Genomic DNA, 9,662 nt, shown 5'->3' with positions numbered 1-9,662 from the left:
TCTCTCTCTCTCTCTCTCTCTGGTTTATCAGCATGATAATCCTAATTATGTTCACGCAGAATAAACATTTTATTAGCAGTACAATCATGGTAATGTGTTGCAGGTTTGAGCAAAATACTCTTTAGTCAGTATGAAAGGGCTCAATTCAGATTTACAAAATCAAATCCTTTTTTTCACGTTTTGATTTCAGCACATCTTAGAAGTTGGTATTCAGACTTACTATATGTAACAGGCTTTGCAGGTGGGGCTCCATGGCACGCACTGAATTAATTGAATTCAACTGTAGAAAACTCTCCCACTTTCTGGCCAACTGGCCAATGATTTTCTCATTTCATTCAATAGGGTTTTCAGTACATTTACTGTATCTAAAGCCATTCCTTTAAATATGGTGTTCCATTAACTTGAATTCTCACGTTAGAATTGTCTAGAAAGACAAACTAGAATATGTATTGAGAAAACAGGTTCAGAATAGGGATCAATGAAAGAAAACCATCTAAATACATGCAAATTTGTCTCCTTTTCAGTACCAATTGGTAGATACTCTGATCTTGTATATTATTTAGGGTTAGGAAAGTATTTATGAATAATAATAAAAAATGGTTTAGAGAGCCTTTACACACAAAATATATTGATGAACATAATATATATCCTGAAAGTAGCCATATTTGTTTCTTTCCACGAAATATTGGAAAGTGATTAAAGTGTACAATAGGGGTTGACCAGTATTCCTATATATCTACCTTAATAACTCTCACTAACCATAGAACTGTGATGACAACTGTTCAGTCGTAGTGAACCATATACCAGGCTCCAGGTTTAAACTGCTACGTGTGGTCTACGTTCCAAAATGATTCAAAAAGGTTACATGTTCCAAATGATTGCACAACTTGTAATCCGTTAGCCTAATATCATGCACTATTGTTAGCAATCCTCAGGAACAACCACACAAATGTGAGGAAAGAAAGGTAAACTAACGATGTAATGGAATGATGCAAAATGTAAGGAAACTAACACTAAAGTGACAGTTATTAATGTATGTTGGTATAACTGATGGTGGCTACCGATAGTGGCTAATATTTAACATAATACAACATTTAAAAAATACAGTGAAAAGTCTGGGATTATAATTATATAATATAATAAAAATATTCTAGAAATCATAAATCKTACTCGGTAGGTTGGCATTATACTGTCATTTGCACATGGCTACAGAAGCCTATAGCTTGGGTTTCCACATTTCATATCTGCAAGTTATAAGGCCAGCGTTTCATAAACTTCACTGTGGAAAAGGAGATATGTTGATATGCTTCAGTTTGCTGCCATGTAACTGGTTTCACATTTGTCTCCAGCGATCATAAGATAAAATAGATTAAAACAATTATCATTTATATTTACAATCTCCTTATCCAAATGACTTACTCATTTACCTAGCTCTTATCAATAGCTACTATCAATTTGTAAATTACAGTGCATGGAGAATGGTGTTTTTTTATCGTAAAAAAAAAGTAGATGTTGTTCCACTTGGAACCAACAGGTTGCTTGACCTTATTCATCTTTGGTGGTGGAATTATTAGGGAATTAAGTCAAGGTCAAAATATGGCGTATCTATAGACGCACCTCTGCCACACCTTAACTTCTTTGATCTAGTGGGTGAATAGCATGCTATTCTCGTACCTGTTCAAGGTGAGAATACGCATAGAGGGAAAGGTGCATAAAAAGGAACTGATGTTCCATTTAAGCATGTTTAACTCGGGTCGTAATCGGCTCCTAAGTGAAATAGCTAGGATGATCAAATATGTAGAGTGTATTTGCTGCTGTTGCTTCATTAGAGGATGAAACTGGCTGATGGCAGTATGCGTCGCCTTCACCATCTGTCCAATATGAGAGAGTGAGGGACAAGGGGGGTTGTGATATAGAGAAAGAGAGAATGCGAAGGCACATTAGCCCTCAGATGTAAGATGACGCAGGTTTTTTGGTGATTCATCGCCGTGTCAATTAAGGTGAGCGACTGTTTTTAAGAAGCATGATTCACAGAAATAATTTCCACTGGGATCTTTAAATTGTGCCAATTATCAGACACGGAAGAGAAGAAACCTGGTACAGGTGGAAAGTACAGATAAGCAGGGGATGTGTGTGTGTGTTTGTGTGTGTGTGTGGCTCGTTTTGCCTCAATTCAGATGTATGGGGTGTTAAATGGATCATAGACTTTTGTGAACTTCTGAAATGATTAGTTACGGAGCGTAATTGATCTGACCCCTCACCACAGTTTTGGACCTCTACTTGACCTCTTCTTTGCTCGCCCCATACACAGGTCTAAAGAATGGCCTGACCGGCACCGTGTCTTGCGGCAGCGACGACGGCGATGGTTGCTACGTCCAGGTCTCCAAGCGTCCACACTCCATGAAGATGTCCACTCTGACATCATCTACGGCGAGCACATCCAAAGTGGAGCATGCCCGCAGCAACACCTCAGAGGCCAAGCTCCTAGCCAAGAAGCGTGTGATCCGGATGCTGGTGGTGATCGTGGCTCTGTTCTTCCTGTGCTGGATGCCACTCTACTGCGCCAACACCTGGAAGGCTTTCCACTCAGCCTCTGCCCGCCGTGCCCTCTCTGGTGCACCCATCTCCTTCATCCACCTACTGTCCTACACCTCGGCCTGCGTTAACCCCATCATCTACTGCTTCATGAACACTCGTTTCCGCAAGTCGCTGCTTGCCACCTTCGCCTGCTGCTGTCGTCCGCCCTGCCGACGCCAAGGGCTGCGGGATGGAGAGGAGGACGCAATGGCTTTGGGGGTGTCCATGTCCAAGTTTAGTTACACCACAGTCAGCACTATGGGGCGTGCTGAGGGAGGGACCACTGACTGACTGGGGGACAGGGGAGACCAGAGAGATATGTGATATGAGATTATGTTTGGGCGGTATCCAGATTTTCAAACCTTCCTACCATTCCTGTACCATACCGGGGTACAAGTTATTACCGGCATTGCGCACAAGGGGCGCTATTTATTTCAAAAGCAAAAAAACAACACCAACAAAACATTTAAACAATTCTTATTTCTTTACTCACGAAACAAATTTGGGCAGCAGGGATCTTGATCCAGGAGGTGATTGACTTATTTAACATATGCTACGCCATAAGCGGTGGCGTAGCATTTATATATTTACGGTATTTGAAATCATACCGTCAGAATTTCAAAATTCCCCCGGTATACCGCCCAAGGCTAGGGAAGATGCACTAACAGTCTATAGGGAAATCAACACTAGACCATGACTGTAATGCTAATGTCAAGACCAATTGGCTCAGAGATGTATTATCTAGTTAAACTAACCTACTCTATGTCAATGGGTAGATCAAACCTGTAGTCCATTAAAAAAGGGTGAATACTCATGACCTATGGAGAATGCACACCCAACATACCCAAAAGGAAAAGGACAATTATACACTGTTTAATAGTTGCAAAACAAAACAAAATAATGGAAATATAATAGCACTTTTTCATTAGCATTTGTCCCAAGTGATGGAAAACAATGTTTCATTCATTGGTATATGTAGCCTATGTAGTTATTTTGTTATCATCTGGGACTCATTAAAACAGCTTGCATTAATTTTTACAGATGAACCCCTGATATAGGATGGGAACTAATATTAGGATGGTATAAAAGTGTTATGTGTTGGTAGGGGGGTGTATTCCTGAATGATACGCTATGGGGTTGCAGTGCAGTAGCTTGAGGAATAGTATTAGTAATACCATTTGCAAAGCTTCTACTTATTTTCACGTGGCTTTGGGTTTTTACAATGCTGATTATGTGCTTATTATTAGTGTTGTCAATGTCCTGATGATGAGAAACTCTGGTGTGGACTGTCAGTGCGTGCCTGTAAATGCTGATCTTTCTTTGAGTGTCATCTGTTTGCTGTGCTGTGGACTATGTAATTCATGACGGACATTGTAAATACGGTGTTGCTACATCATGGTCTTAGCCAGACTGGATTGGAGGCCAGACTCAACTGCTACCAAACCAACCTTACCTTACCGAAGACAGCAGCGATAATGAAAGTAAGTAATGTGGGGTATTAGGGAGGTACTGTTACTGTATATGTAGGCTGTTAGTCTGGATCCAGCTCATTTGTAATCATGGTAGACTGCCTTTGTCTCTTTTAGAGTTGCATCCTTGCTTTTTCAAAAACAGCTCGGTCTCTGCAGAAAACTGATGACAACGACTTGTGTTGCATATCATTGACCTGTTGTGTACAGTGTATGTGCTCTGTTGTGTACAGTGTATGTGCTCTGTTGTGTACAGTGTATGTGCTCTGTTGTGTASAGTGTATGTGCTCTGTTGTGTACAGTGTATGTGCTCTGTTGCCATCTAAAGCACCATGTTGTCCATGTATCCACTGCACTGTTGGTGTGTGTGTTTGTGTTGCTGCTAACAGGTTGCGTAAGGTTACTCAGCTGAGCAGGGGAAAGATTCTACAGACATTACTGATTGGCTTCAGTGTCATCTAAACTGTCAAAAATGTACTGTAATTCATACAGTAAAATACTGGCAGCACAGAAGCCTGTAGATTTACAGGACCTTTACTAAAATACCAATTTACAGCATATTACTGGAACACCTGACTACAGAAACATGCTGAATTTCTGGAATGTACAGTGTATATGTGACAATAAAACATATACATTGAGTGTACAAAACATTAATATTGAGTTGCACCCCCTTTTTCCCTAGGAACACTCTCAATTCGTCTGGGCATGGACTCTACAAGGTGTCAAAAGCGTTCCACAGGGATGCAGGCCAATGTTGACTCCAATYCTTCCGACAGTTGTACCAAGTTGGCTGGATGTCCTTTGGGTGGTGGACCATTCTTGATACACATGGGAAACTCTTGAGCGTGAAAAAACAAGCCACATTGCAGTTCTTGACACACTCAAACCGGTGCACCTGACACCTACTACCATACTCCGTTCAAAGGCACTTAAATCTTTGGCGTACCCATACACCCTCTGAATGGAACACCTACACAATCCATGTCTCAATTAGCTCACCTTCATCTACACTGATTGAAGTAGATTTAACAAGTGACATCAAAAAGGGATCATAGCTTTCACATGGATTCACCTGGTCAGTCTATGTCATGGAAAGAGCAGGTGTTCCTAATGTTTTGTACACGCAGTGTGTATGTTCTCCGCCCCCCCCCAAAAAGTCACATTTGATAAAAAATAGAATAGAGCTCATTAGAATAATACCAATCAATGTGCTTTGCAAGTGTTAATTTTTACATTTTAGATCATTTGGCAGATGCTCTTGTCCAGAGCGACTTACAGTCAGTGCATAAAACTAAGTTAGATAAACAAGAACATACACACTGAGTGTACAAAACATTAGGAACACCTGCTCTTTCCATGACATAGACTGACCAGGTGAATCCAGGTGAAAGCAATGATCCCTTATTGATGTCACTTGTTAAATCTTGGTTGATGGAGAAAAAAAACATTACTGTCATAGCAAGTAAAAGTAAAATGTTTCTGTAACCATTACTGAGAATGTTATTGTAGTTAAGGAAACATTGGTCTTTAAGGTATTTTTTATTTGTTACAAGATACCTTTTGATGTATCTTTGCRCATCTCTGGCTAGTGCCAAGTACGTTACTGTAATATTCACAATAACTTGCCACCAGCTTCCTGTAAGTTTCTGTAATTCAGAGCAATGGTACAGCACAGTGCTGTAAAAATTGCCTGCTGTACTATAAGAAAGTAAATGCTACTGTAATCATAATATTGGTAGTTCATAGTATTTTACTGTAATTACATGTGATTGATGCAAGCAGGTGGCTACTAGGTATTTGTATGTTACAGAACTTTTATGATTATTTTGAGTTTTATATCACTTGCACTTCCAGAGGCCTAAACAAAGGCTTCCAAACTAGCAGTGGCTGCAGGGCAAAACAGATCAAAAGGACATGGCTGAACACTCAACCATTAAAGGTTTAAGACTTACTGCCACTCTGATCTGTCCCGTATATATACATAGTCAATTGTTAGGGCACTACTACCACATTCCAGTTCAATTGGTACAGTATTCTCACTAACATGTGCAACAAATATAGCCACTGACAAGGTATGCCTCTAAATATGTTAAAGAGCCAGCAATTCTTTCCACTACAACAAACATTAACCACAATGCACCATCATTTGCAGAATGCTGCAGTAAACATACAGCAATACAGTACTTTATTGTTAAATGGTATTGTAATAAAATTACAGTAATTGCCAACAGTGCCTTGTTCGGGGCGACAGGTAGCCTAGTGGCTAGAGCGTTGAACTAGTAACTGAAAGGTTGCAAGATCGAATCCCCAAGCTGACAATGTAGAAATCTGCCGTTCTGCCCCTGAACAAGGCAGTTAATCCACTGTTCCTAGACTGTCATTGAAAATAAGAATTTGTTCTTAACTGACTTGCCTAGTTAAATAAAGGTTAATTCTTTTATTTTATATATATATTACAGCATACCAACAAATATTTGTTTTGTTTTATATCACTTGCATGTGTAGAGGCCCAAACAAAGGCTTCTAAACTGGCTGTGACTACAGGGCAAAACAGATCAAAAGTACATGGCTAAAAACTCAACCGTTCGAGGTTTGAGACTGGCTGCCACTCTGATCTGTCTCTTACACACATTACATTGTTAGGGTACTATTACCACATTTCATTTAAATTGGTACAGTACTCTCAGTAACAGGTGCAATAAAAATAGCTTCTTACAAGGCATGCCTAAAAATATATTAATGAGCCAAAAACAACAATATAAAATATGTAGCGCTCCCAAAATACAGTATGGTACTGTATTCTGTGGGGTGGTACTGAATTACAATAAATTACAGGCAGCACAGTAGCCAGTAAATTACTGTAGATTAACAGGAAAAGGTTTTTAGATTCCAAAAATATAGTATGGCACTGTAGTTTGTGGGATGGCACTGAATTACAGTAAATTACTAGCAGCACCTTTAGCCAGTAAGTTACTGTAGATTTAAAGGGCAAAGTTTTTAGACTCTAAAAATATGATATGGTACTGTATTCTGTGGGATATAGCATTCTCACCAATGGGACACGCCTCAAAATACAGTATGTTAATGAGCCTGAGATTCTTTCTCCGCCTACAGCAATTTGTTACAGTCTAGAMTTAGCCCAAATTACCTGCTTATGCAGCTCTGTAAGAATTACATAATGTTGTAGATTATATTATTTGGAGGCTGACGGTTTCAAATTCGCGTGTCCCATTTTCAAATTCAAATCAGATGTTTTTGACTGAACATGACTGCTCTCTCTGAGTTACGAACATACCCTTATTATGTCTTGTCTTTTGTCTGGCTACAGAATGCTACACATTATACTTCATATTAGATGCTCTCTTTTGGGCGTTTCTCTTGGTCAGGTTGGCGTTTTCCTTCATGCATGTGGTTGCGTCTTAAATGGCATCTTATTCCCTACATAATGCACTATGGCTAAAAGTAGTGCACTATTTAGAGTATAGGACAGGTTTTCTTTGAAAAACAATTATTCAGTATCTCCTCCTCTCCTTGGCTAAACATTATCGCTGCTGAATAACAACCATCTGCTGCTCACGCTCCTCCTCCTCCAGCAAAAAAACTGAGTGTGTTGTGTTAAAAATCGTCCCCTCCAGGGAGAGAGGGGAAGAGGAGTCACACTCAAAGCCTTCCCCAAGCTTTACTCAGACGGACACTGTTGACTAATTACTACTCATCCTCAGCGCACCGGAGGCACTCAGATCTGCCCACTGACCTTCTCTGTCTCATCCGTTTCTCTCTGTTCCCCTTTCATCTGCTAACTGTGGCATAGATGTCAGAGTCGTGGGGAAGGCTTCAGCCTGGAGTGTGTATGCAGGGACAGAATGAGAGAGCAGAGAGCAGAGTAGTGAGCAGAGAGGGTTTTCAGGCAGACGTTCAGGCTGGAGAGAGAATGTACTTTAAGCAGATGTCKCCCAGATGTCAGAGCAGAGCCCGGGGAGCATGAGAGAGTGTGCGGGGGAGAGCGAGGAACATTCATCAGATTCAGGCAAAGGTGTAAAGTAACATGGCGGGATGTGGCTCTGATTTATACACTGTGATCTTGATTTTGATTTCATTTTGTGAGTGCATCTTTGCATTACATCTTGTAGGAAGATATTTTTATTTATTTTTATTTATTTAACCGTTATTTTACCAGGTAAGTTGACTGAGAACACGTTCTCATTTGCAGCAACGACCTGGGGAATAGTTACAGGGGAGAGGAGGGGGATGAATGAGCCAATTGTAAACTGGGGATTATTAGGTGACCGTGATGGTTGAGGGCCAGATTGGGAATTTAGCCAGGACACCGGGGTTAACACCCCTACTCTTACGATAAGTGCCATGGGATCTTTAATGACCTCAGAGAGTCAGGACACCCGTTTAACGTCCCATCCGAAAGACGGCACCCTACACAGAGCAGTGTCCCCAATCACTGCCCTGGGGCATTGGGATCTTTGTTTAGACCAGAGGAAAGAGTGCCTCCTACTGGCCCTCCAACACCACTTCCAGCAGCACCTGGTCTCCCATCCAGGGACTGACCAGGACCAACCCTGCTTAGCTTCAGAAGCAAGCTAAAAAAAAAAGATAAAAAGATAAAAAAGATAAAGCAATGCACTACTCCAATGACCTCTCTAGCTCCTTCCATTATGGTTTTATGAGAACAAAGACAAATAACACAGACTTACTTACTCTCTATCCCAGTGGAAGCATCATTCTGTGGAACACATTGAAACAGAGGTAAATGAGTGGGATCTCTCTTTCTCACACATACTCACACATACCCACCCACCCACCCACACACACAAGAGACATGAGATATTAATGCCTCTGCTGGTGGTGTATGCCTACAGAATGCTTAATGCATTGGGGCGGTAGTCCAGGTTTGGAAAGCCCTCAACGTCAGATATGAGATGCTGATTTCCCAATGGTGGCAGAGAGAATGTTCAGTGTTATGACTTTGCTACACACACTCACACTGTCTCCTTTCTTTCTTTCTTTTTTTCTATATTATCCCCCCTGTCAAAAAGATGTCAAAACAAAATGCACTGCAGTACATAAACAAAAGTATGTGGACACCCCTTCAAACTAGTGGACTGCTATTTCAGCCACACCCGTTGCTGACAGGTGTGTACAATTGAGCACACAGCTATGTAATCTCAATAGACAAACATTGGCAGTAAAATGGCCTGTACTAAAGAGCTCAGGGACTTTTAATGTGGCACAGTCATTTGATGCCATCTTTCCAACAAGTCAGTTTGTCAAATTTCTTCCCTGCTAGAGCTGCACCGGTCAACTGTAAGTGCTGTTATTGTGAAGTGGAAACGTCTAGGAGCAACAACGGCTCAGCCACGAAGTGGTAGGCCACACAAGCTCACAGAACAGGACCGCCATATGTTGAAGCATGTAACACGTAAAAATTGTCTGTCCTCGGTTGCAACACTCACTACCGAATTCCAAACTGCCTCTGGAAGCAATTTCAGCACAATAACTTTTAGTCAGGAGCTTAATGAAATGGGTTTCCATGGCCACACACAAGCCTAAGATCACAATGCGCAATACCAAGCGTCAGCTGGAGTGGTGTAAAGCTGGCCG

At 41.0% G+C, this 9,662-nt stretch overlaps 1 pseudogene; it reads left to right on the top strand.

Moving 5' to 3' along the window:
* LOC111959359 (cholecystokinin receptor-like) overlaps positions 1-6,415 on the top strand; it is a 61,990-nt pseudogene extending 55,575 nt beyond the window's left edge.
* The last annotated feature ends 3,247 nt before the right edge of the window (positions 6,416-9,662 follow it).

Source organism: Salvelinus sp. IW2-2015, linkage group LG36 (genome assembly GCF_002910315.2).
Source record: "Salvelinus sp. IW2-2015 linkage group LG36, ASM291031v2, whole genome shotgun sequence".
NCBI classification, from domain to species: Eukaryota; Metazoa; Chordata; class Actinopteri; order Salmoniformes; family Salmonidae; genus Salvelinus; species Salvelinus sp. IW2-2015.
Note: the sequence above shows the minus strand (reverse complement) of the source record. Positions and strands in the feature narration are given on the sequence as shown.